The following is a 27274-nucleotide window of genomic DNA, read 5'->3' as shown; positions in this document are numbered from 1 at the left end:
CCACTTAATAAAAGAATTGTCTCCTTTTATTTAATTTTTTGACATGCTTTCTTCTTTGGCACGTTTTTGGCATTATCAAAGCACAACGCTGAACAATGAGATCCAAATTATTAAAGGTGGAGCACCCTTAGAGCAGTGTGGCTTTATGCCTTTCGTTAAGGCTTCTCGCCCTGCGTGCATGTGCTCAAATGCTCGTTCTTGTTCCTAATTTGGGAAGTTAGTCCTCACAGTTTGTGTTTTTTGTTTTTTTTAGATCAAAATGTAGGAGCAAAAAAGATTCTGCAAAGATGATTATAAAACGTCATGCTACGCTCCAGCCGATTAACCGGATGTCCGCATGTTCTTCTTGGTGGTCGTGATGCATGCTAACACAGCCTCTGCTCACATTGCCCTGTAACCTCCAGTGTGAAATCACTGCTGTTGGTCTGCCTTGATGCTCCCTCTCCCAGGATCTGGCAGGCTTATGTGAGAGCAGGGTGGCAAATCATCCACAAAAGACGACTTATAAACCCTCTGCCTCGTAGCACTGGGTGCCCTCTGACACTAGATTGAAAGTTGAAGTTGTGCTCCCTCTGAAAACTACTGAAGTCTCCTTCTTCATGAGCCTGCATACTCATCCCTGACCTGCTAGTATTCAGACAGATGTGATACCCTTTCAATGCCTCTCCTGGGGAAGCGTCTAAAGTAGTCATTGTTTGCCATTTGTGAAGCGTTGCTGGTGGTACATGCGCGTGAATAACTATTACAGTGACATTACTGTAATATTACATTAATTGGCTGGTAACCATGTTGCTAGTGTTTCTCAGCATCATGCTCTCTGATTTAGATTTCAGTCTAACCCAATTGTCTGAACGAGTACATGTTTAATTTCTTTTCACTGTAAGAATGGCTTTCCAGTGTCTGTCATCAAATTCAAATCAGTATACCGTAGCTTGATGATGCCAGCTTTCATGGAAATTCTGGGCTCCAGACAGAAGAAAACTAGGAACCCCCGAGGCGATCCCCACATGCTCCTGCACCCGCCTTCCTTGCCTGTGGCTTTGTGCCCCAGGCCTGTCAGGCCTCGCAGGCATGGAGGATGGCGGGTGAAAGTCACAGATGCCGCTGCTCTGTATTTTATCAGCCTAATAAGAATAGTCACTGCAAATAAAACAGGCTGGTGTGCCACAGCAGAAAGCGATAGTTTTGCTAGTGTGTGGATGTCATGCAAACTATTGTTGATATAGTCTACTTGCTATTTATGGGCTTTTCTAGAAACAATACATGGATGGCCTTTGCTGAGCCCCATGTTTTGTTTATATGCATCATTTACTTAAGTCCACAGTCTGATTGCAGCTTGAGCTTTTCCATGTAATGATCACTTCCACAGCTCCAAAAATGGCAAATCCTGATTCAGATTGTAGGTGATCACAGAGAAGCTTTCTATCAGTAGAAGAGCTGGTGACACTGAGACAAACAGTGATCGAAGGTCAGCAATCTTTAAGTGCTCAGAAATCAACCTAACACCAACAGTACTCAGATGGGCTGGACGTATAGTACCTTTCTACTCAACGTGAGCACTCACAGCACGTTTTAAGATGAGTCTCATTCGCCCAATCAGTCACTCACTCACTCCGTGTCTTTCGAAAGGATGCCTTGACACATTACTTTTGGAAAAAGAAGCCAAAGACACATACCTCTGTTTGCATCGGAGGAGCTGAAGTAGAGTAGGCAAAGAGTTTTAGTTCCGGTGTCAAAGTGAATCTGTCACCATCGTGCATCTCCATCCTAATAACTCAAGCTCTGAACTCATTAAGGAAAACTCAGAATGCTTAATTCCTGTGTCGTGTTCCTCTTTACATAAAGAGTTTTTCTTTTGCACACTGAACATGCATTACTGTGTACAGAGAGGCTCAAACATTCAAGAGATGTAGAGAACACTTGAGGAGGACTTTTATTTCCAGGGTTTTTTGTATATTTCAAGTTCAATTATTTACAGTGGTTGTAAACATTTATTAGCGCTAATAATTTGAAACGCCCGCTCATCAATTTTTAAACCATATAGTTTCAGCACAAACAAGCAGGCAGTCCCTCAAGCTATTCAAAGACAGCGGGGAATCAGGCAATTTGTCAAAGTGGAAAAAGTGATGGAGGCAAGCTGGGTTTGCCCAGCGGCTGGCCAAATGATGCATGCTCCCAGACTCCCCACAGGGTACGCCAAGCAGTCGGTTGGATCAGACTGTTGTGTTTCCCGTCCAATGGGCTGATACACCTTTTCTGGGTGTTTCTTAATGTTTATTTTTACTGCCTCTTCTTCTAGGTTCATTTTAAGATATCATAATGTCCCGCATCAAATCCTCTTGGCGTCCTTGATGACAACCAGTAAACAGAGGACTTGCGTACTGTCTGGCGGCTCTTACTTCTCTGCTAAATGTGAAGTAAAAAATGAGTCATGCTGTAGATCGGGGAGGGTAATAAAAACACTGAGCAATTATTCCAGCCCTTTTGCACTCACTTATGTGCTATTGCACATCTGTGAACACAACTGGACAGCAGAATATGCTGATATCACCCCCCTCGGAGTACAAATATGGAGACAACAGTATCACAGAAACATGCCACCACAGAGCCTTTGTAGCTTGGCGATCGGCGCTGGGAAATATTTTTATGTTATTATGTGTCCTTTCTCAATTAAGAAAGGAAGAAAGCGTGGAATAAAATGAAACGAGGCCATTCATTCTTAATCTCTGTCAACTGTGATGTTAAAAACAGCGTGGAATGCGGTTTTCTAATTACAGCTTATGTAATACTATTTTTCCACAATATTTATGATTACTTTTCCCACCCTTTAGCATGCAATTAATCTAGAACACGCAGTGAAATAACAACAAACAGTACGGTGCCCCACGCGGCAGCTTGCCAGATTTAGCCTACCTGTGAACGTACATGCGTGTACTGCATCAATGTCAGCGAAGGTGAATCGATACGCAGAAAGTCGCTTCGTCATCTGCTCAGACGGTATTGCTTCGAGAGAGCCCCTCCCCTTCTATCTGATGAAGAAGAGGGTAGAAACAGCTGTGTAAGCCACAGTTAAGGCTTGGAAAACCCAGCAGTAGACAGACAACCCTGTGCACTTTAATTTAATTGGCTGGTCATACGATACAGTTCAAGCAGGCTAGACGCCTCGTTAAATGGTAATTTCTGACAGCTTGATAAACGGCATTAATGCTGCGTGGTGGCCTTAAAATAGGCCTCATTTTTAGTCTTAAATGGAGGGACTAAATTCAGAAGTTGAAGACATAAATATAATAAGTGCCCATCTAATTGCTTTTCTTCTGTCAGCCACTTTGAAAACCTTACAAGCTTTTTAATACTTTGAAAACTTGCTGTCAGGTTATGTGTAATATTAGGAATTGCTTACAAGGGTAAAGACAGAGTGATGCATTCATGAAATAATTTTATTTGTTGAACCAGTCCCTCACACAGTCAGAAATCAGCAGGAGCAGGTATTTTGACACATTGTGAAAGGCTGCAAAACATATTGCAAAAGAACAAATGTGGGTTCGTACTTCTACTAGCTGGTTTATTACTATATCATGGAAAATAATCATTATCAAACTATATTATATTTTGGAATCACAAATGTAGTGATCACAACAACAGTCACCTCGAGGTACTTTATACTGTAAGGTAAAGAGCCTACAATAATACAGAGAAATCCCCACCAATCAGACGACGCCCTGTGAGCAAGCACTTGGCGAAAGTGATGAGGAAAAGTCCCTTTCAACAGGAAGAAACCACCAACTGACCCAGGCTCAGGGAAGGGCGGCCATCTGCCATGACTGCTTGGGGGTGAAGGGAAGGAGACAGGACGAAAGACAAGACAAGCTATATACAATTCAGTGCTTTTAGTGATGTACTTTAGACATGGTCAAGATGACCTACTGAAGTTAAAACCGAGGAAGGGGCAAGAAAGGTGATTTGGTTCACTTCAGAGAACGATCTCAAAAAGAGAAAATATCCAGTGAGTGGTTGTTCTCTGGACAAAAAGCCCTTCTCAGTGACATTACAAGTCTGGAGAGAAAAGCCAGACTGCTTTGGGTTGATAGAAAAGCAACAGGAACTTAAAGAATTCTTAGCAGTAAGGAGAATAAAAAGTACCTCTTAACATTTCAAATCTTGACAGGATTTGACATGTTGAGTATAGCCCAGTTGGCTTGAACAACATAAAAACATGAGTCCATGCTGATTTGTATCAAGTTCAGGCTTTTGCTGAGCTTCATCCAAACACCACAGCCTATCTGAATACTGTTGATGACCATATAGTTTAGAAGACTGTGCTTAATTTCAACCAGTTTAAATGGTGAGGGGATGTGAGAAATAAAGGACTGAATCATCACCCCAGATGGGACTCGAACCCACAATCCCTGGCTTAGGAGGCCAGTGCCTTATCCATTAGGCCACCGGGGCTCTGTCATTGGCTTCCTGTAATAACGATAGGTGGCACGAGGCAAACAACTGCATAATGGTGCCTTTAAACATATGTGTTACAGTGTACATGTATAAAAGTCATAATGTTTTTAAATCTGTCCACCAATTTAAAGGTAAGAGTAGCACTCTCTTTGCTCTGGTGCACACTGTTGATGATTATCTCCGCTGAATATGCCATTCATCTGGTTTCATGCTGTTCACTCTGAGGTTGATGGGTTGCTTCAGTGCATGCGTACAGTTGTTTTTGTTAGGTTTTAATGAATCCGCCCCACTGAGTGGAAATGTTATGAGATTGTAAAGCAGAATACCTCGTGCATATTTTATACGTCTCACTTGTAAACATGAAAGTATAAAGTTCATTTGTGCCCACTGTAACATCAAGCTGATGCGTTTTTACAAAAAGCCTGTCAAGTTGCACTTTAACTGTTTTCTAATGTTTACATGTTTGCATGTATTAATGTCGGTTTTATTATTATAGACATTACCGCGTTTGTGATATTAACTAGATTACTTGTTCTATGAGTTTTTCTAAAGTGTGCCCACACTTTGAACTTTTTTAAAATGAAGAATTTGCTTCAAGAAGAAAGCAACAGCGATGCCTCGGGTGTAATGCTTTAAATCAAATCCAGCTTTTCAGACTCTATCAGCCATCGTGACGTCATGCCGAGCTTTGTCGGGATCCAGGTTAATGAGCCACTTCCCATGAGCCCTGCTGCTATCTGAAGCATCTCCAGTTCTCATGAGTTTCTCGTACCGGTGCAGCAACCCAAAATTAACTCTTCACCAAGACTTGACTTTGTCTGTATGTTGGCTTGAACTTATCGCCTGCCATGGCAGTTGCATGGCAATTCAGCCACAGAGTCCACTGTATAACGTCAACATATTCTAAAACTTGAATGCATATTTGTGCCATGAACCTGTCGAGAAGTGCACTCCTGCAGAATATCATACTTAAATGTTCCGCTGTGCGTCAACGTTTACTCAAAGTTCAATCTTATGCTTCTGTTACAGATTTGCAGTTGTTTAATTGATGTCATTTTTCCTCCTTTTCTGTGAATTGTAAATATTTACTGTTTCGTAAGTGCACCTCCGAGTGTTTTATATACAAAAAAATCATATATATCCACTTTATGGTCATAATTCAGTTAGCAGTGTGTTGTCAAGGTTATCTCCACTGTGAGTCTGAACAAAACAAATAAAGCCTTTTGAAGACTTTCCCTTCACAGGAGATTTACCAGGTGTCAGCTTGACTGATCTGAGGTGCTTCAGGTAGAGATAGTGTCTCACTGTTAAAAATGGTAAAGATGTGAAAGGACCCATCACCTCTTTGCCCTTGAACTTCAAACAAATTACCTTCCCAGCATGCTTCCCACCTGCGCTGTTACTGTGAAACATTTTAATAGCTATGGTGGTGGTGGTGGTGGTGGGGGGATAAATAAAAGAAAAAAATAACGGAGAAGAAACAGGAATTAGCAGGAAGCTCGTTTCGGCTGATTAAATGGAGCGTAACGCTAGTATGTTGTGCTGTGGGATTTGGTACCAGAGATAAGATGACTTATCCAAATGCATGTGCAATCTGAATTTAAGTTATACGGAGCATTTCGTAAACATACTGACACGCTAATGACTCGTTCAGCACCAGCATGCGTTTGCTGTCAGCTCCCACAGACTTTCATGTAGCATAACAAATGAGAGGGAAAGTCTTTCACATGTGTGGGTTTCGCGGATCCCCAGTGTAACATAGACTTGATCATATACTTGTTTTCTTAAAGCAGTTAGTCATGCGCTGTTGGCTATCCCACCTATGAACTGGGAGGTACTTTTTTTTTGAGGTGGAGGTCAGTTGGCAGGAGCTGGCAAAGCATCTGCATTACCCCAAATGTCAGGGCTCAGTAATATGAGGGTGTAGGTTTCATCTGAGTGAGAACAGGGAATAACACGACATAACTCAGTGGAACTCAAGATTTAAACCAAAGAAACACTGAGTCCCACAGGAGCCGGTGTACTCTTGTGAATGTCAAACCCATAAATCTACATTTTGCCAGCGCCGGATCCAGTTGCAGTTTGAGACCGTGCTGCTAAATTAAAAGAAATCACTGAAAATTCTTTATTATTTCATATTTAATTCTCCGCTGAGGTGGATATTAAAGGTAAAGGTAAAAGGAGAGTATCATATTGTCTATTCAGCAAAGTCCTCTGAGACTTCCTAATATACAAAATTGGATGAAAACTCTTCACCACCCTTAACGCTCTATACGGATTGCATTTCTATGAGCAGTGGCAAAGCAAGACCAAAATCAGTGAGTTGGATATGAAGCTGCAGTACCTCTGAGAAGTGTCACGTGAAGCAGAGTACAGTGCTGACAGAGGCCATACGGCATCGTTTTAGGTTGCACATTTGCCCCGCGGGTGGCAGGCTCTGCTGAATAAATGCGATCTCTGCACAGGCTGTGCACATTCAGTCATTTTTAATAGCAAGTAACATTATTTGTGGGCACATGCGAGCTTGGAAGCTGACTGAGATGCTCAGGGTGAAAAACAACATCTTGCAAGTGCAAAGGCCGGTGTGAGAACTCGTAGAAGGAGGAAAAAATTATATACCTCTCTCTCGTGCTGTATCGTTCTCCTGACACTCTACCCCAGGTAGACTACTCCCCTCTGGCCTGTTCTCAGATTAGCATGTGTTGGCCAAAGTCAACATGGAGAAGAGTGAGGAAACAAGTTCTCATTCGCACTAAGGTTGCTAATACCTCACCATATCTGATGGCAGACTTTGAGATGTGTCACATGGACTGAAATAAATTTAAATCTAATAAATACAATGAGTGCATTATTACTTTTAGCTTAGATTTCTGGAGGGTGGAGACTAATAAAGTGCCTCTAAAGAGGAAAAGGATGTCTGGAGTTTGTGTGAAAAAGAAAAGTGTCAAATATTTGGACTGCACTAACTGTCTAACTCTCAGAAAACTTCAGGAACAAATAAAAACTCACGTGCAACAATACACAGCGCGTACCTGTGCATATCTATAACATAAACGCCTTTCCATTACAACGTGTGGTTTTTCCACAGTCAACCACTAAAGTACCCATAAAACAAAGCTGAGGGGGAAAAAGTGCTCGGCTGTGTGCGTCTGTGGCGAACACTTGTTGTTGTTGAGTTTTCCCATGGCAGAGGCAAATAGCTTGTAAAACAAGTTACGCAAAAGTCACCAAAACATCATCACGGCGCTGCTTGCCACTGCTTGATGTCAAAATTGGGTCATGTTGAAGGCCCTTCCCAACCCGCCCGTGTTTAATTGCCATGTGCTAAAGAATTTCCCATGTGCACACAAACCAGTCAAGCCTGGTGAGACCTAATAATTGTTCAGTCAACTCTTTGTGCTGCTGTCTGCATTCATGCTGCCAGATTTTTCCCACCCTTCTTTTCTCCGAATGATGGCGGCACAGAAAGATTCGATACTTGACGGGGGTTATCTGCTCAGCAATCCCTTTGCTACATGAAAGACATGTTTAGCTACGTGGTTTCCGGGCCAGGAGCTAAGCTGTCTTTTTACAAGCAATCTTTGATTCACAAGGGACATTTATCCCTTCCTTTCCACCAGTGTTCCCCCTTGTCTGCTTTGTCCAGTTGCCTCTTTCTTCCTCTCAAAGGCTCTCTGCAGCTTCAGCGAGAGGAGCATAGGGACACAAGCTTTTTAGGGTCTACTGAATGGATTTATCGACTGGGTGAGGCAAAAAATAAATAAATAGATGAATAAAAGTGACCGAAATAAGCAGCAATGAGAAAAGCAGAACTGGTGAGGGGAAAAAAATACACTTTGTTTAAACCAGAGCAGCCTGTGTGTGCGTGCTGCTGATATGGATTTCCCCATGAGAAGGTTCAGGTCCCCAAATTCCTCCTCAAACAGGCCTCAAAAAAAAAAAGAGATTTATTTGGCTTTTTGCCTCAGACTTGGAGGGAGAAAATGGGAAGCAAACTGGGGTTTTTAGCATGCGCTCTCCAAAAAGGGTTTTCTGTGACGCTTCAGAATGATAAATTATAGAAATGTCTTTGGAGGCCACATTAAATGGTTCATGAAAATAGCAGGCCCTCTGAGAGTTAACTGTGCCTTCTCTGTTTAGCATGCTTTGATGATGGTAAATGGTATACTGTTCTATCTGCTGTGACCAAATGTCCAAGTCCTGAAATGGTTTCATCCTGAGGACTTTTGCCTTAGCGTGCCTTCTCTGTCCTGAGTACAGCAGGCCACCGGTGTGACTTGTTACGCTTGGTGTGGACTCTCTGGTGACACAGTTTCGTTACGGGTAGCTGGGATTTTACCTGCGCTCGCCAAATTCATTAGAGGCCTCTGAAACTCTAAACATGCCGCTCAGATGGAGCAGGTCAGGTTTTGCCCATTATTGATGTCTACAAATATTGAATATGTCGGTTAGGTCTTGTAGCATGGTTGTTGCGTGTATGTGTGTAGATGTGCGTGCAAAAATTCAAGCTTGCGTTAGACAGACCTTTTGGCTTGACTCCTACCTTTCATAAAGAAAGCAGCCCCTGTCAGACGCCCAAAAATCCCAGGCTGGAGATGAAACAGAGAAGAGTGTGTGTTGGTTTGCATATGTGTGCACTGTTTATGTGTGTACCTGAGTCCTGTACATCTCTGGCTTTCCTGCACCCCATACTGACATTTCCAACGGGTGCTGGTGTAAATAAGGTCGTCGCCCACAGCAGGTGTGGGGAGCAGTCCCGAGAGCAGGGGAGGTCTAAGCCCCTTCAACCCTAGGCCGCAGCGAAACCATCCTGGAGAAGTCAATATTTGCAGTCGGTATCAAAGACGGGCCTGTTTTTGGTATCAAAAACCAGGCTGTACAGAAGAAAGCTTGTCCATGAATTCAGATGTAACATCTCCAGCAGATCAACTGGTGTTAAATACGTGGAATTGTTTATGAAATCAGCATAAATTCTCTATTGTTAGAACGTGTTTTGAGATATTAGTTGTGTACTTTGTTTTTGCATTGATTTAAATGGGACTCTTTAATCTATTCATAATCCTGTACGACTGCATGTAGTAATATGTAAATGTAGACTTTGAACAAGATCAGAAATACGACTCCATTATTGCACATGTTGCTCAGTGTTAAATGGCGATATGAACATAAGACTGCAAGCTATTTTAGCTAACTTTACAATGTGGTAAAATGTGATTTTTGTAACAAATATATGATTCGGATAAGACATATTTTTTTAACTTAAAAAATGAGCTATGCAGCTAAAAGTAATAAAATTAATGCACGTTATTAAAATACTTTTGGATAAAACTGTAACATTCTCATCAAGTTGGGTGCTAAGATCTAAAGGTGCAACTTATATGGGCTCTGTAATTAGCTAAGGAAGAAACTCCTTGGCTCCAGCATCATGTGTACTAGTCAGTCACGCTAGTAGCTCCCCTGCTTTAGCGCACTGTATGCAAGCTAGCATGCCATCTTGGTAGAATGCTAGCACCTGTGCCATGTACTGGTTTATACTCAATATAATCAAAGACAGTGAATTTACATTAACAAACAAGAAGTATGTATTTATAATCAAATTTTGTCTGCTTTTGAAGCTTTGCTAATAGCTAACGAGACGTTAACTTGGTCACCATTTTGGATAGGATCTAGTGAATATGGTCCCAGTCACACAGGCTTAGAGGCTAGTCTGCAACCATCTGGCAACCACTGATCGTCAGGGGAAACATGTGATTTTCCTAGCTGGTTAATGAGTGGTTGCTGGAAGTTCTGGGAACCACTTACCAACCAGTTGGGGAATACATATTTTCCCCCTCACAACCAGTGCTTGCGTCATATCTAATATAGCAAACAGCTCTCAAGCATTACTGGAAGAATATGGGGTCAAGTTCTAACATATGCTTTTCTAAACAGGCAAATCTTGTGAACTTGCCATACCAATCATAGTTTGTGTGCACACTGTTTTTGCTGTGGAGTCTGTTGTAGGTACATTCCAGGTTTTGTCTTTTATACAAAGTTGTCTGCTAACTACCAGATTTTTTCCAACCTGATTTTCTTAAACTGTTCGTGCTTTTGCCTTATGTGGCACTCAGCAGCAGGTCAGTGATTTTCTCTTTGTAGCACGTCTTTCCTTGACCTGCTGGGTGTTAGAAAACTTTCTTTACTATTTTGGGTGTACATTTCAAGCCATTCACACCAAGGCATTCACAGGAGACCAGACTGCAGTAGTGTATTGGTCCATTCCTCCCTGTCTCTTGAAAGTGTGTGGAAAAACACTTACATGGCTTTGCTTTGATTTGCAGTGTGTACAGAGGGGTTTCCATCACAGACTCTCTCATGTGGGCCACTGGTCTGGCTCCTGTCTGCTCATTGAAACCCTCCTCTCAGGGGGGTTTAAGACAAGACAGTGCCTTGACTTTATCACAGACCATCTCAAGGAATTTCAAGGTTGCTCATCCTCTGCAGTGGAAGAAAATCTGTAAATGTACTAAAGGAGACAGATTGCTTAGTAATAGGCTTCCAGTATAGCAAACAGACACAATTACCAAAGCATATTGTTGTTGATGTTGGAAAATGCAGCTGTGCACAGATTCCTAATGCAAACAGGCTCTCAAAAGCCATTGCTCAATTATACAGTTGTGAATAAGACCGCATGACATTACAAACAGACAAGTTCTGGGTAACATTTGGTGACACTTTTTACAGTCCAGAATAAGGGCTGTGTACAGCATTAGCTTTTACACACCTTCTTTCCTGAGACACAAATCAGCCACACTTGAACTTTAGGGTTCTACATTAGCTTGTGGTAAAGAAGCCAAGCAGGGCACTGCCAGCCCAACACTCCTGTGTTGCAGTCTTTTTAGTGTCCTTTTATAGTCTCCTTCCTTCCTCCTCACACTCCACAGTCTTCCGAGAGGCCGTGCAGGCACGATGGGGAGTAAGGAAGTCAGCATGCTTCATTAAGTGAATGTGGCACACCACGCATGTCACTGAAAACAACAGAGGCTCTGTTCAGGAAAGAAATGACACTTAGAAATAATAGCAAGCCAGAGAACTGCCTTTAAGGAATGGCTGATGGTTATGAGGCCTCCAGCTGTGCTTTGCAGATTTTTATTTTATATAAACAAGCTGGAAGTGTTGTAACAGGTATACTTCTTTTAATGGGACTACTTCAGTAGCTTAAGCTTGAAGGCACTGAATTACTACACTTTATTTCTTGTTGTTATTTTGTAATTAACTTCGTATGTTCTTTGCTTAAACCTGGATTTAAACTAGTTCTCCTTAAAAACAGATCTCTGTGCATCAAAACAAAACCAAAAAAATCAAATCCAAATAATGCCCTTATACTGTAAAATGGCTTAAATGTAGTTTCACGTCTGCAATTCATTTAAATTAGTCCTATCTTCATCTCTCCAGCTGCCTGCATTTTACCACAGTCTCCCTCAGCATCTCGAGACCCATTCGCTAGCTAGCTAGTTAGTTATCTTACAATGGGACAGTGTCTGTCCACACTATCCAAGTAAATGCTACCTCACGCAGAAAAGGAAAAATCTGCTCTTCATATATAATAAGCGAGGGCGCCGTTCTGGTGAGTAAGGTGTAAAAAGAGTTGTTTTATCACAGTGACTGGAGGACATTGCACTGCCACTATTAGACGCTAGCTCTTAAAGCTAAACATTTACATGTTAATTGCACTTAGAGCCACATAACAAGTTTTCAGCCCAAGTAAAGTTACTTTCCCATGTGACTGCTCTGCTCCTTGTTTATTCTCTCTTTGACTTAGCTTAGCTAGCATTATTAGACATTTAATAATGTGTCGCTAAGGTAATTGACTATGTGCACGAGACAATGCTAACTTCCTGGTTTGAGAGCGGCTGTGGGGTTGTACATTTCCGGTAGCTTTACTTTGCGGTCAATCGCTACTGCGAAGATATACTCCAAAATCATGTCCAAAACTCGAAAACGGAAAGATCGCATTAAGTTACAAAGAGCAGAAGGTGGGAACACTCACCACTGTTGTGTCATAAAAAATCTAATGATCAATTTTGACGTTTAAAGCGTTTAGATCGATTAGTTGTTTACATCACTCAACACAAGCAGAACTGCATTACTGCAGCAGAAGACACATCGTCCACATTCAGAAGCATCTCTGTATAGTGACTGGTCTTATGATTTAAACAGGCAAATGTTCAGCATTCAAACTACAGGTGAAGAATAGTCAAACCAGATGTTTCCCCCGTTATGTCGATATCAGCTAGTCAAGTACACACCTACACAGCATGTTAACAAACCGTGAAAAAAGCCACACAAAAAATGAATGATTGCTGGTAACGGTTTCTATACATTAGTATTTACGAAGGGTATGTTGTGACTTACCTTAAAAATTACAGTGGTCCCTCGCTAATAACGCGGTTAACCTTTCACCTCGCTGTTTCACGGATTTTTTAGTGCAAGTTTGCATTCTTTTTTTTTACGTCACATTGTGTCCTGCGTCCTGATCGCTGCAGACGATCTCCTCCGTGACGTCTCTCCTGTACAGTACAGAATCGCTGCATTGATCGCTAGCAGTGTGACTCTGAAGTGCAGTACTGTATGTCCACGATGTCCACCAAACGTTTTGCACCGTCAAAAAATAAATTTGGCTACTTGATTTCACCTATCGCTGGTTATTTTTAGAACATAACACCCGCGATAAACGAGGGACAGCTGAGAAATATAACATTTGAATCCCTTTTCTCTTTTGCTCTGAGGCGCGGGGGAAAAATATCGACAAGTCGATGAACATCATTTACAGATATATTGGGTAAATGCCCAAGACATCTATAGAAATGTAAATCGCCACTTGATTCATTTGCTTAACTTGTTTTGGACCGTAAACCAGGCGCGAATAGGACACCGGAAACAAAGCTCCCCACAGGAGTTTCCGCACCGGAAGTAGCATATGCTAACGTGCACATAGTCAATTGTCGCTAAGTAATGTGTCGCTAAGGTGTCATACACTGAGCTAGCTCTGGCAGGCTATAGTCCCATCCTTCAAAATGATAGCTTGTGTTTGTTATGTATTAAATCATCACTTTCTGAATCACAGTTATAGGTAACATGTGTTTTTTCAGCTGTGGTTTATCAAGCATTACTTCATAGGTACTTTACATTTGGTTTAAGATGTTGCTAATCAGCTAATATTTAATCAAGAGCAGAATAATCCTCTTTTGTAGATAGACAAGCTAGTGAACTATATATCCTGTATGGCTGCCAAGATGGGGGATTAACACTCTTTCTTTAAAATTATTTGGCGGTTGGGATCAACGTCAGCTAAGCTATCAAAAGCCTAAGTGCTGATGAGTTGATTAATGTGTGTTATGTGGCAAAGGTTGCCTGCGTGCTCAGTGTATACTCATGTTCATTTCAAAGACATTTATTGAGGAACAAAATACCCCAAAAAACTGTTTCCTCTCTCATGTTGGGTGGGTGGGGGGGAGGGGCCATTTCCATAAATCACATTTTTACTATTTCTCACATTACATTAAATGAGTTATTAATATTTCTGTGGTGTCATACAGAAACATCCCCACATTCAGTGCGCGAGCAAGCAGGCAGCATTTTCTCTGCTCTTTGTGAACAGACTCGAGCGTGGGTGTCAGGGGGGTCTTTTATAATATATCGATGAGATTAAACGAATCCTCGCTGACAGGTGCGTGTCTGTTTCACCTCCGGGGTGTCTGTGCTCGGGGCGGGTGGGGATTAGAGAAGGTGAGGGTGTTGGAGCTGTGCCGCAGGGCCTGTCCCGGCTGCTGCTGTTTAGCCAAGAGAGCGCCAGCGAAACAGAAAACAGATGACAGAGAGACGGGGAAGCTGAAAGGCTGGCTTGTGTGTTCTTTCTGTTCTGCGTCTGTGTTTACCCTTGAGGGGTGTCAATAGGATGTGGCTACCATTAGAGCAGGGCGATATGGCCAAAAATATTTATCATGATATATATTTGAAAATTACTAGCGCAAAAAGACAACCTTCCATTTATTTTCACGTAAACAAGAAGCTGGTTTTTATGTACATTAAAGCTTTATAAAAATGTAACAGTGCAAATGCAAATTCCTTGCTGAAAGTTTAACCCAAAGGCATTTCCAGTAGAAATGGGCTGACATATCCTGAGCATAACCATGTATAATATCCACTGAAGTTAAAAAGAGGTGCTTTGCAACATTAAACTGCAGTGTGCAGTACGCATTTTTCGGACCATAAGGTACACGGGATTATAAGGCACATTAAGCGAAACAAAGCAGTCAGATAAATCAAACTTTATTAAACTCATTCTTCTTGCTTCCTCCACTTCTGTACCATTGATTCATTAATGTTGAATTCTCTGGCAGCTGAGCTATTCCCATGTTGTTGCAGTATATTAATGACTAACCTCGTATTGTGGATGGATTATCTCAGTTGTTCTCCTGACTGAAGTTTGGTCCGTTTACAGCATCCTGCCATGCGATTGCATTTGTCTCTAACCATGAAGAACCTTCACGTTAACTTTTATAAGTGGAAAAGTGTTAGTGTTCGTCCTCCAGCTTCACTGTTTATGTTATGCTAACATAGCTGTGTCGCTAGCGATCACGTAGCACATCATTATATACCAGCTAGCCCAACTTCAGTAACCCTACAAAGGTCACTGCTGTTTAGTTTCCTGTCTTCATTTATGTTGGAAGTGATAGCAGAGCTGTACGTTTGAATTTTTTCAGAAATCTCTCAGTCAGAACATGCTATATCATGCTTAGGTAACTAGCGAAACTAGCGAGCTAACTTCCGCTAGCTTCCTGCTAACTTCTAACTCCGTTAAATGTAATAACTTTTGTTTTCATGGATGCCTGGAAGTTAAACTTTATAGTTACACCTGGTAAAGCAGCAATGCTGATCGTTTTATTAAAGATCAAAGAATTTAGACAGTTTTCAACTCTCAGTGATGCTGCAGTGTTGTTTGACCTGAAGTCAAATATACGGAGTTTGGGACCCAGATTACTCCCAGATTTAAGAGCATCTTAGTCCGACAAATACGACAATAACAACGGCCGCTTGCATGTTCTGCAAAAAAATGTGCTTTGTTGTGTATCTGACGGACAAACACCAAACCAGTTCCACATCACGGAAGTTGCACCATTTTTACAAACCAACAATCGGCCATGTGCGTATGAAAACAAAGGCACTGCGCATGCGCGTTTTACTCCCATTCTATCGCGATATTTCATTTTCCTATCGTTGCCTAACATTATACCGGTATTACCGTGAACGGTATAATATGGCCCAGCCCTAGCTACCATATTGTGCGCCGTATTACCCATGCTGCAGCATGCTGTGTCTCATTCATTGGCACTGCTGTCCTGGCTATTTTATCACCACTGTTACATGCTGTAAAAACGCACACTGACTCATCACTTATTTGTGTCAAAACACACCTCACTATGCAGCTGAATCGCTGCTCTGCTTCAATGAATGAGTCTTTTTTTTGTTTTAAATTGTTTACCTGTGAGACTGCAGTTTGTGCCGTGTATATAAAAAAGCTTGGGGAAATTCATCTTCGGCTTATCCTGCAGAAACCCATCTCCTTCTTAAACAGTCACTCCTGTGCTTGCTTAGAACATTTTGACAGTCCGCTCGCAGCTGTGCAGTGGTCCACATCAAAGTGGCTCTGGCAGAGACTGACAGTCTCAATTAGGACTTGTGTGCCACCTCGCTTTTGCACAGGCTAAACTGGCTCCTGCCCAAATCTTGCTGGATCATGTTCTGTTTTTTTGAGGGGTTTTCAAATGATTTTATGTAATGTTTTTTTTTCTTTTTTCTGCTGCCCTAGAGCCAAGACCCTAAGGTCCATATCCTTTAAGGTTCTACACCACTGGCTGCAAGAATCCTGCTGGGATATTTTTTTTTTCACCAACCTGAAACAGCCTGGAGTGATTAATACCCAGGTTTGTTTAACTGGCCTGGCAACTATTGTAGATTCGGGCACAGGAACAAGTGCTATTATTGTGCTATTAGTACTATTATTATTACTACTATGGAAGATGTGCCCTGATATGCCCTAAAATGCTGATGCTCAAGCATTTTTAACCCAAATGCAGTGAACATTGTGTTCCAATCAGTGCAGTTTTTTTTAAATTGATGCAGCTGTCTGATATTCAGCAGGCTACATTCAACAGTGTCTGATGGCTTAGGTCCAGGTGGGACTGACCTTAGGTCATTGATTGATTGATTGATTGGTAATTTATTTCAACATGTGAACAATATACAAGTACATTTAGAAAAGAAATGAGAGAAAAAAAATATACTATACAAATTACATACAAAAAAACATTCTGATTAATTTACATGTTGAAAGGGAGTGGGAAGAAGTATACACTTATTTAATCCCACCCCTGTCCCATAAATTATCAGTGAATATTTAGTCAGCTTCCTTACTGATATAATTTGTAATAAAAATAGTGAACAGATTTCTGATATACTATATACTATAATATCACATCATGAATTTTTTGTTTGTTTGTTTTTAAATAGAGACATTCACTTAATTTAAATATTTTCCTTTTCTTTATAGATCGAGAAGATCATATTTTTATAACTCTTTTTGAACAGTTTTATGTTTGGACATTGCTTTAATTCCATATTCAGTTTGTTCCATAGTTTCACTCCTTGAACAGAAACACAAAAGCCTTTTCTTGTAGTACGTACCTTCATTGTTTTGAAGTTACAAAAACCCCTTAAATTATAACTTCCTTCTTTCAAAAAAAACATACTCTGAATATTACCTGGCAGTTCTTTATTTTTTGCTTTGAATAGAATTTGTGCTTCAGTGACATGAAAATTAGGCAACCAGTGTGCTGCGTTTTAAAAGTCATCACACACTTGCACACAACACCTCGCCATCGCGTCAGCTACTCAGTGCTGACAAGCTTTGCCAAAGCCAGGACATGCACGCGGTTGGGTGGGCAGGCAGACAGACAGACTCTGCTGTCTGGCACAGACAAGGCTCAGAGACAGACGGCTGAGGGATGTTTGATGACTCCCCGAGCTCATCTATCAATCACCACCTTTCCAGACTCTCAAGGCTCTTTGGAGATGCCACAGATACCATCCTCTGACGTCAAAACTGACAAACAGAAGGCGAAGATGGGGTAATGGCGGCTCGCTTGTTTATGGTCTGGTGCCCTTAGAGTGAACAAGGCCTCTGACCCGAAAGAGCTCTCATCAGAACTGTGAGGCAGGCAGCAGAACGGCACTTGAGACTAAAATAGTATGAGGGGGTGGAGGCCATGAGATTTCTGGCCATCTGTTGTGATGCTTAAATCCCATGGAGATGGTGCTGAAAGAAATCCTAACAATACTATTTGCAGTATCTGCATTATGATACACACTTGAGAAACTTTGCACACAAAGTTTAGAGCTTTCAGTTTCGTAACAAAGAACAGAAAGCGATTTTTGAGGCATTCTCGGCTGGAAGAAGTTGGCTACAGTGGGTGCAGGGAATGAAATGCATGTTCTGCAATGCAACCCTTACAATTCTTGGAGTACTGGTGAGGTGGCAGTGTGAGTGGGATTAGTCTCCAGCTGACTTTAAAATCCTGAAAACAACCCCGGTGCACTCTGCACACCAGGTCATTTCAATAAACACCAGTGTCAAATTTGTACCTTTAAAACTGCGTCAAATAAACTTGACATATACATTTTCAATTGTTCGTGCTGGTGCGCGCAATATGTAATTTCCCCAAATGGCTCTTAAGTAAGCAAACTTGTATGAAATGTCTCCGTCAAGAAATGCCAAGAGTCATAAGTGTCACTGGTTGCATAGAAGATGAAGTGTCATTTAGTTTTTTGCCCAAAACCAAAATAAAACGTTTGCCTTGTTTGAGCATATTTTTCTTTTGCGCATGTGGTACAGATCTTGGCTTACAACGCATTTTGTAAATCTTGTGGAACCACGTTCTGCACTGTGCCTCGTAGCTGCAGGGACACAGATTCTCTTCCTTCTCAGCAGTCCAGCATTTTCCCCGTTGCATCTTCTCTTCTTACCGCTGACAAGTTACCAGCACCGTCAGGCCAAGACACACTCTTATACCGTGGGATTGATGGGTGCCAATGGCTTCCTCTTCTGGGAAACATTTCGTCGAATAAAGGCTTGCGGTGAAATGTTTACAATGTGGGAGCTATTAGCAACCTTCAGGGAGAAACAACCCAGCGTGGTGTAATCAATACTTCTTTTGTTTGCTGAACCCGGACATTCAAACCCCAGAGACTTCAGCTCCCCGGCTATATGGCTCATGGCAAATTTTGCAGCGAGGCAGCTGCTTTGTGCATCTGATTTAGTGAAGTGTAATACTAGAGTTTTAAGAACATGTAAATGGGTTTACTGATGGTATCTAGCTTAGCACTGAGAACATGACTGTAATACTGGAATGTTCTAATCAGATTCTTGTTACTAGCACCGAGCTAACCGGAAAGATAACCGGAGACACGGCGTGTATTAAACCTTCTATGTCTATAAGTGCTGTCAATTGAAAGTATGATCCTCCGAGGCTGACTTTGTGCAAATCTGGCCTCAGAAACAGATCTCATGAGGGAATATAGGTGATAATGGGAGAGATCAATGGAAAAAAACCATGAGCTGAATACTTCTGCATTGGTACCCTAAGCTGAGCACTGGCATCTCTCTAGCAATCCCTATTTGTGACAGCTGCACATATGTACAACATGCTCATTTCCGTGTGGGGACACATGCATGTAAGTCATGTATGCCCACAAAACCCAGGATACAATCAAGTGAACCAGATCGGTCCCCAACACCTGCTATTGGAATTCGAGGATCAACACTCACACTAGCAGCTGATTCCCCTTTTTCTCTCACATCCCCAAATGAATCCGGATGATTGATGAGTTGAACACATGCAGAATAACTGTTTATCTCAGGCATCATCTCCCACCTCCTTGAAATTAGTTTCCCATCTACCTTTGTTTAATTTTGTTTCACGCATGCTCTTAACTACATCTGCACTATAAAAAACCCAAATAGCCACGCACCTGTTCTTGCTTTGGCTCACTCCAAAGTCCACAACATTTGGTCTAATGCAGAAGTCTTTTGGGAGCTTCTGTTGTGCCTGTCAAATATCTCTTAGCAATGTAGGGATTTTTGCTTGTGAAAAACTTTTAATTGCAATGCAGACTTTTTTTTTTAAGGATTACAAATAAATCTAAAGGTGTTAAAGAAGCAATTTCATGGAACGGCGCAGAGAGTTCACACCTGCTCTTAGGTTTTCAGGAGCCTTCAAAGCAGGCACATGGCTTATGTTTAATGAGGTAGTCATTGATTCAGTCTCTGCAGGAAGGTTGCCCGCCTAGTTAAAGCAGTACAATTACCCTGAATGTGATTTTATTCTTCCATTCACTCTCAGTAAAGTCATTGTGTCAGGGTCAGATTGCAGTTATGTGTGTAAGAGAACACTACAAGACAGACTGGATTTCAGCACCAGGTATTCAATAAAAATATGCAACACTTCCAGTTAATTAATTAAATAAAACGTGTTGCAGCCTTTGTAAATTATTTGAATTAAACCTGCTGAAGAGGTTTTGTAAAAGCTGTTTAACATGCTGATCTCTGCCAACTAGGCGCGGACAGCTGTGAACATGAGCGCCATAACAGTAGCTGTCGACTTTTCCTTTTTTAGCAAACTTGAGTTTTTGATGCTACAGCCACCTGGAGCCAATATTCATTTGGCCATTGGGCCATCCAAGTTAAACTGTAATTGTAACTGCAATTAAATCTAAGCAGTTATGTGCAAAAAATATATAGACTGTATATATCTTTTTTTTTAAATGACAGATTAGCATGTTAGGCTCGTCAGATTAAACCATTGATCGTAAATATATAAAGGAATGCAAGTTTATCCTTCAGTCAGAACTCTAGTTTGACATTGTGCCACTAACCTTTTGTCCTCAGTAAATGATGGATACCGTTTCCCTTAATCTTTAGAGACATGTCTCCATCTTTTATTCTTTTCTTTTCCATTTACCATTTGCAGGCAAAAAGTCCAACATGGTTGCAGAAAAGCCAGCCTTAAAACCGTTGGTCATTGTCTAATGATCTAGCTTTTTAGAAATGTATCTATATTAGTTAACAAAGGCTGGTAGACAAAACAGTAAGTACTGGCACATATATCTGCTACCTGTGCTGCCCAGAAAAGTTAGACTAAGTTGGCAGCTTCTTCTCAGATTGTCCTTCCCCTTAATGTAATTTTCTTTGTTTGATGTTAACTGCTCCTCTTTCATTTACTTAGCAATGTACACTGTTATTGAATGTCTGGTTGAGTGTCTGAACTGTGCACTAGTGCCAAATCAATCAGCAGGCGGTCTCCAACACCTTGCAGCTGTTGACAGGTGGTTGGCTGGTGTATGACCCGTGTTTAAAAGAACAAAGCACATGTGATTATTCATACAAGTAAGGCAGATATGTGCTTGTTTACGGCTTTTCTCGAAGCACAACAACCCTACAGAGCTGTGCATCAACCAAGTGATATTTTGCAAAAGAAACTCTGGGTTTTTCTGGTCCGCCCTGCAAACGGTACCAGTAAATCCCTGTGTTACTTTTAATGTATTATGCAAATATTGATATTTCAGAAATGAGTCTTAAACGTTCCCCTAACAGAGCTCTAAGTACACTGTAAACAAGACCAGAATAATTTAGCCAGTTATGTATCAACAAAGCCTCAGCCTTTCGTCATTATGACATAAGATCGACGTTGAAGGTATTAGTCAGTCCTGTCTGTAAACACTGGCACTCCAAGACTGGACAAGGCTACGCTCTGAGTCATGAACCAACTTGGTGTTGTGCTTGGATTTAAAGTTGTATACTAAAGGCAACTAGGGAGAAAGTGCTTGCTGTCTCTGACTGCATTGCGCAGTTGAATACCTCCACCCAGAACACTACCTCATACTGTAATGTGCTGCGAGCCTCTTAACTTCTTTATCTGCACAAAATAAGTTGGTTGTTTAAAAAAGAAAACAATCTTTTCATAATAAATGAAGCAACAGCAATGTCAAATAACTTATGTGGTAAATTGATCTGGTAAATATAAGTAGTACACTGAGTTCTTGGAACTACAGCGTAATGAAAATACTTCAGAAACTGCATCCTACCAATGCGTACGATTTTACATAGTTAAGAGAATTCTATTTTCTGCACCTGAAAGAGAGCCTGAGTGTGGGTGTGGGTCTGGTAATGAATAAACCACGGGAGCTGATTCAGGAATGCCTCGTAGCTCACCCTTCCAGTCCCGATCCAAGCCAAGAAAGAAAATCCAACGTAAGTAGACAGTGTTTCACCATTCAACATCAGCGGTGAGAGCAATCAATCTGTTATAATCAAGTGACTTTTTAAGCCAATTTGGTAGTACTGGGGAGAACTGTGCAGGTCACACTTGACTTATTGTAGAATTTGATTTCTTTAAGAATAAATGTTTTGGTCTTTTTGACCAGCAAAACTTAGATGCATTTTTTCCCCCCCACAAATTCTACTTGTGGGCTCAGTGTGGCATTCTGAAGCGTAGAGAGAGTCGTCGCGGTAAGGTCGGGCACCGGGCTGTAAGGTTAGAAATAGTGCCCCTGGGACTGCACCGAGTTAGAACTTGGCGATGATCAGATGGGTCTCAGGTTACTACCAGCTGCCCACCCAGATTTGCTGGCAGGTTAAAGTGTCCAAAACCGAATTCCTGCCAACAGTGAGCTCAAGTCCAAGCCCTGAGGAGAGTATTGTGTCTCTGGCACAACCCGATGTTCAGCTGCAGCAAAAGCCTTGACAGAGGGAAGTCTAAGCATTGATACTGTGCCTAGGTTAGGAAAGCCACAAATCAAAGGTACTCCGCCCATGGAAAGAGATGCCCCATAAAATGCTGGAAAAAACGTGTATGCAAAATCAAATATAAACCATGATGGAGAGTGTTTTGAAAAGAACATCTTTAAAGACACATAGGGGATTTTGCAAGTTAGGAAAAAAACGTAGGTTGTTTCTCGTTGCTCTGCATGTATGCTGGACAGCTTATGCACAGTACTGTTGCACTGGGTCTCTAAACAAAAAATGCAGAAGCTGTTGCTGTTACAAAACATGTGTAGAAAGCTTTATTGTTCATGGAGAGTAATGGAGTTTCCCAGCCACCACTCAGTCTGCCTGCACACTGATGTATTGACCCTTGGTACACGGAAACTAATAACTTTAGTGAGATATAGGCTTGATGGACCAAGCAGCAAACCTTTTGTGATTTTGTAGAATTCCTGGGTGAGTCTTCTATTAGCCTGTAGTTAATAGAGCTTGAAATTAAACAGCAAAACTGCAAGTGAACTGTTTCATGATCTTTTGCCTCCTGCTATCCTCGCTTTCTTCGCCTCCTCCTTCTAAAGCAGAGAAGACTCGCCTCCTTTCTCCTTCATCACAGTAAGTTAAATCACAGGTAATCAAGCATATTGTTATTTGATTTGGATTAATAGCCTTATGATGGGCCTCTTTTTTTTTCTTTTTTAAATTCAAGCCATGGCAACGAGTTGAAGCTCGAAGTCCGGTGGGGGTGTGTGCTGGGTGCCCTTTTGAAGCACCCATGGCCGTTCAATGAAAGGCCAACATTGTCAGCATCCCAAAGATCCCCTTTGTGTGTGGATGTGTTTGATGGGGGGCCTTGTCATCTTCATGAGACAGCATGTTTGACTCACGACGGGAGGGCCTTTCACTACAAACGGCTGTTTGCTCCACTGCCAGCTCTTCTGCCTCTAATAGCATCTCCATGCAGTCAAACCATCAGATGAGGCACTGCACTTGTGACATTTTTAACCATGCTTGTGCCATGTCTCCATGGATAGTAATATCTGTCCGTCAGTTAGATGGTTGGCTGGCATTAAAATTACTCAGGAATTTGTCGGGGATGAATCCTATTGGCTTTCAGACTCCTTTGCGTTTTCTTCTACCACCACCTTGAGAGTGATATTTTAGTTTTTTTAGTGAGATTTTTGGACAGTTAGTAGATATATTACATAGAAATTTGCTTTAGCACTGTCAAGATGTTAACATTTGTGACTCTGAGAGAAATAACTTTTGGATGAGGTGAGATGATGTTTGCAATCCCTAGGGAAAAGTATGGATTCCCCCCACACATTAGTAAGATTATGGAAAATATCTAGATAATGTAGGGTGCTAGCTTGGATCACAAATGCAACTGGGAATTGTGCATGACAGTAGACTGTATTATTTTTGCATACAAGCTTGTCACGTCTCCTTTCTGATGACATCTTGAAAGACAATTTGCAGCACTGTTTGTAAGGTTTTTGTACAGTTCCCATCCTGTGATGTATAGTCCGAAGTATTCTTTATTATTCCCATGAATAGTCGCTTCAGTCACTTACCTCACAATAGTTTCCATCCTACCATCCTACTTTGTTTCAGTTAATTCACCTGTCATCGCTTGAACTTGCCAAATGTCACTGAGGTTTCATCTGTATCTGTTTTCTAATCTCTTTTCTGTCCCTTTCCCTCTTCAACTTTAGCATTGTTAAATATATCAGATTGTATGGAAGTTTCTTATGTGACGTAATACTCACATTGTTTGAGAGTTCTGCATCACATTGAATTGCTTGGTAAGTGGTTCCTGGAGGTTGATGGCTTTTGCTAAGTGAAACCGACTGAAGCTAGCACATTTCAAATGGTACAACCTTTGATTTCAAGGCAGATGGTCTCTATTTCCAGTGTGTGTTGCATTTCTCAGTTTCACTACCGCTGTGAGAACAGTTCGCAAGTGTTTGTCGACAAACTGGTGACTGCAGCGATCGGCTAGTGACCAAAGCAACTGCAAGGAGGTTTTCACCAAATGGTCAGGATATCCTGTAGTTTCTTTCTATAGTATAAAGTGCCTGATTTTGTACATTGAGGTGCTGGTTGTTGTGGTACATAAATAAACCTGAACTGACCTGAACTGGATTCAACTGAATTGAATTGAATGGTTTCCTGTGAGTGACTCACCGCCATCTAAGTCTGTGTTAAACAATTAGTTTCACAGTGATTATCATTAACCTCCTGCAACTACACATTATCTGGTCAGGGACCATACATTTTTTACTTACTTGCTTTTAACCTACTGATTGCTAGATGGTGTCTTTTAATTAGTGGTCACATGACTGCAAAACATCAATACCGGACCTGTATTGCATTCAAAGGAGATTTTGGTGTAAATATGGACATGGACGCACTTTTTTGTTTTCTTTTGCAGCAAAAGATGGCTGTAGCATAATCCCAGGCAAGCCAAATTTAGAGTGGGGATTAAATTGATATAGAGGCATATCAGAGTGTCACAACCGTTGTGAGACAGTCTGTCTCAAATCCCGTCATCTGGAGGTGCTGGGAGCAAACAACTGGCCACTGTGGAATTAAGAGGTCTGCTGGAATCACTTGAAACTTTCGTGGAGTTATTTGTGTCTGCCCTGATCCACTTTATTTGCAGTTCAGAGTATCAAGTGTTCAGAGTCTATGCAAGCGTGTGTAAAGGATGGATTTAACAGGGAAGTTGAGATTTGGTCTGTCTTTGCAGGGAGAATTAGTTACGAGAGCAGCTGGTAACCGCATACTCTGTTTAAATTGTCTGGCGCTAAACTCAGAGAGGAGTCCAGCCATTCATTTCGAGCTAGAGCAAACACGTTCAGGTCAGTATCTGCCATCACGGCCAGTGCACTCCTTTTTACCCAACCCCTCTCAGAAGAGGGAGATTTGGACTGTTTGCCTTGAGAGCACATTACTTTGTGTTGAGACTAAAACTGTCCAAAGAGGGGGCCTGTGGGCCAAATTTGGCTCTTAGCAGAAGTTTTCATTGGCAATCCAAAGACTTAAAAAAGTAGTTTTCTTTATTTGGTCTAGTTAAACGTAATTTAGCAATATTCGAAGTGTGTTTTGATTTCCTCAGGCATATTAACAGGCATTTGGGAGACCAAGGAAAATATTCCTAGTTTTACATTTTAAGATTATCAATGACCAGAAGAGTTCCTTCCTAAGGGACCCAAAGTATGCTAGATCTCACCCCTCAGCATCCAGCGCAACAATCTTTTTCAAGACCATATATCATTGGATAAATGGATATACAGTAGGTGCGTTGACATTTTTCTAAGCTCCAAAGTCATTTAACCTATTGTGCACCACGCAGCAAGCTCCAAGTACTCCATACAAAGTACTTCATATTTGGAACTGGCTGTATCTGCTGGCGAGCACTACTGAACCTAAGAGATGCACAGGCCGTCACATTAATCTTCATGATCTGTAAGACTCTTCCCATCTGTCAGTGCAAGGGCTGCTGTGATTAATGGTGAGGAAATTAGCCCCTGTTTGACTGAGTACACTAAAACTGCCCGATCGACTCAGGGCAGCGTAGAAGGCCTTTAACTAGTTTGTCTTGTGTCACACCGTAAATGAGGCCATTAATGGAAAGGCCACATTACTTGTCTGGTTGAAATCTACCCAAATGAAACTGTTCACTCTTTGCAGTGCATTTCTCATGACTTTGTGTCTCAGACAGTTCAGGTCACAGGGTAATGTCAGATTGTTACATAAATCTTTTTTCATTCGGGCCTATTCAAGTGCACTCCTGTATCTGTGAGGTATGTGATTTTTCTGTGATGCTAAAAGACCCTTGCAGCAGGCACTGAAAAATTCCAGTCCTTTGTTCACTGAACACATTCAGGAAAAAAGGGTCATTTCAAAAGGAAAGTAGAGCAAGAAACCTTTAGCTGCTTCCCGTCATTGCACCTAAGGCTAAGAGTGGGATTGACTGACAGGGTTTTCAGTTTCAGGCCGCTCAAAGCTGTCAACTTTAGACCTCAACTGCCAGTTGCTTACCACACGGCCCATTGGTAAGCACAGACGCATTTCTTCTTCAGACCGCAAATATTACCTTTCTGTTCTGACTCGCTTTTTGTTGCCCAAACCGCTGCTCATATGGGGCTCAGGGGGCTTGTCCCAGAATTCTTCAAATCTGACAGAGGAGCAGTTGTTTCAGAAGATCCTTTCCCTTGAAAAAGCCTTTGCCACCACTCAATAAAATGCCAGACATGAAACCTCTGCAGTGTTTCATGTTGTACTAACCACCCACTCTGGTTTTGTAACAGTTACCCAAACTCACAGGACCCGGCTATTACTCACAAATGTCACAACTGAACCCAGGTCACAAACATGTGTAAACTGAGCATGACACTCTGACTGGCATTGGGATACCAGAGCTCCTGATCTTTTTCATCACCGCCATTGCTGACACTAACGACTACGGGTTCTCGAGAGAACTGTAGGGTTTGATTTATGACGAAGTGATTCTGTTACATAGACTATGTTTGCAGCATGTATTTACTCTCCAAGTGCTGTTGCTGGATCTACATCAGAGGGCAGAGTATTGGAATAGATCAGGGAGGATGCTTCATAGGCTGAGTCAGCCAGCATTTACACCTGTTATTTAGTGCCATATTAAATTCATAATCCTGTGTACCATCATTATACAGCATACCAAAACAAATCCGTGGATAGTTTCTTGATCCTTTAGACCAAAGGACAAATACCAATACTGATCGAAAGATTCTTATATAGATACAATTAAGGTCACCCAAATCCTGGTGTTGCATTTAGTCAAGACATTAATTAAATTATCAACATATAGATAAACACATTTTTGTTTCTTTAACAACACAGCTTTAATTAACGGTGTCTCTGTGTCTTTGCAGTCAGTGCCTTTCACTTGTGACATATAGTGGGCAGATGGTGAGAGTG

The 27274-nt window shown here is 41.5% G+C and overlaps 1 protein-coding gene and 1 non-coding gene across 2 annotated transcripts in view; one reads left to right on the top strand and one right to left on the bottom strand.

Annotated features, from left to right (window-relative positions):
- The window catches only part of col25a1 (collagen type XXV alpha 1 chain), a 153487-nt gene that overhangs the window by 6424 nt on the left and 119789 nt on the right, over positions 1-27274 (top strand). The gene's annotated exons all lie outside the window — the stretch shown is intronic.
- On the bottom strand, positions 4377-4449 carry trnar-ccu (transfer RNA arginine (anticodon CCU)). The gene has a single exon. It is a non-coding gene; the product is annotated as a tRNA-Arg (tRNA).

The sequence above is a fragment of the Aulonocara sp. 'chitande type north' Nkhata Bay genome, linkage group LG3 (assembly GCF_057382095.1).
Source record: "Aulonocara sp. 'chitande type north' Nkhata Bay isolate Kocher_YH1m ecotype deep benthic linkage group LG3, A_spYH_male_GT1.1, whole genome shotgun sequence".
Taxonomy (NCBI): domain Eukaryota; kingdom Metazoa; phylum Chordata; class Actinopteri; order Cichliformes; family Cichlidae; genus Aulonocara; species Aulonocara sp. 'chitande type north' Nkhata Bay.
The sequence above is the reverse complement of the archived record's forward strand: the minus strand, read 5'-3'. Positions and strand labels throughout refer to the sequence as shown.